This window comes from Monopterus albus, unplaced genomic scaffold (genome assembly GCF_001952655.1).
Source record: "Monopterus albus unplaced genomic scaffold, M_albus_1.0 scaffold391.1, whole genome shotgun sequence".
Classification (NCBI taxonomy): Eukaryota; Metazoa; Chordata; class Actinopteri; order Synbranchiformes; family Synbranchidae; genus Monopterus; species Monopterus albus.
This window is the reverse complement of record NW_018128271.1, coordinates 9,766-10,511: the sequence shown is the minus strand read 5'-3', so window position 1 is coordinate 10,511 and position 746 is coordinate 9,766.

Here is a 746-nt window from a genome sequence, read left to right as displayed (position 1 = left end):
TAGCGCTATAATTCATATGAAATTATTCATGCACCAGTTGGAAGGACTAGCCCATAAATCCCACTTACTGTAAATCAGGACCTTCAGGTAAAATCACGTGTTTAGTCCTAATTTGATCTGAAACAATCCACTCAGCCAGCACAAAATTGTCACATATCAGAATTTCATAAATATGTTAAAGAATGAATTATGAAACACCGCCGACTGAAACAGATACTGAGAACGGAAACTAAGAAGTAGTTTCATTCCGAGTTTTGATCTTTTTCGTTATCAGGTTCCCAGAGCAAGGGGCTGTTCACTTATCATATAGAAAACGCGTAGACAACGGCAGCCGCGCAGCTTTCTCCTTCTTTCCAAAGTGCTTGGGAGCTTGTGCACCTGTGGTGTATGCCGTTGCTATGCACCCGTGTCCTGTGCACTGCATGACGGTGTTGGACCCCTGTTCTTTTCAGCACATTAACTCTGAGAGACGAAGCAGTCTGAGTAACTTCAAAACAGTGCTGATTTATTCAATGAACACAGGTAAAATTAACATTGCACGCTCAGGAGTCTTTGCACCTCCAACATGCACGCAGGCAGCTGGTAGATGAAAAGCCCTGAACCATAACAGGCCTATACATTATATCACTTTGGGCTAGCCCCATACTACTCAGGGATGCCAAACCGTGACGTCTCCGGTGCCAGCTTTACAGCTGACCATAGCAGTAGTCAAAGCATGAAGAAAATCAATGTGTGATTGTCTGTTG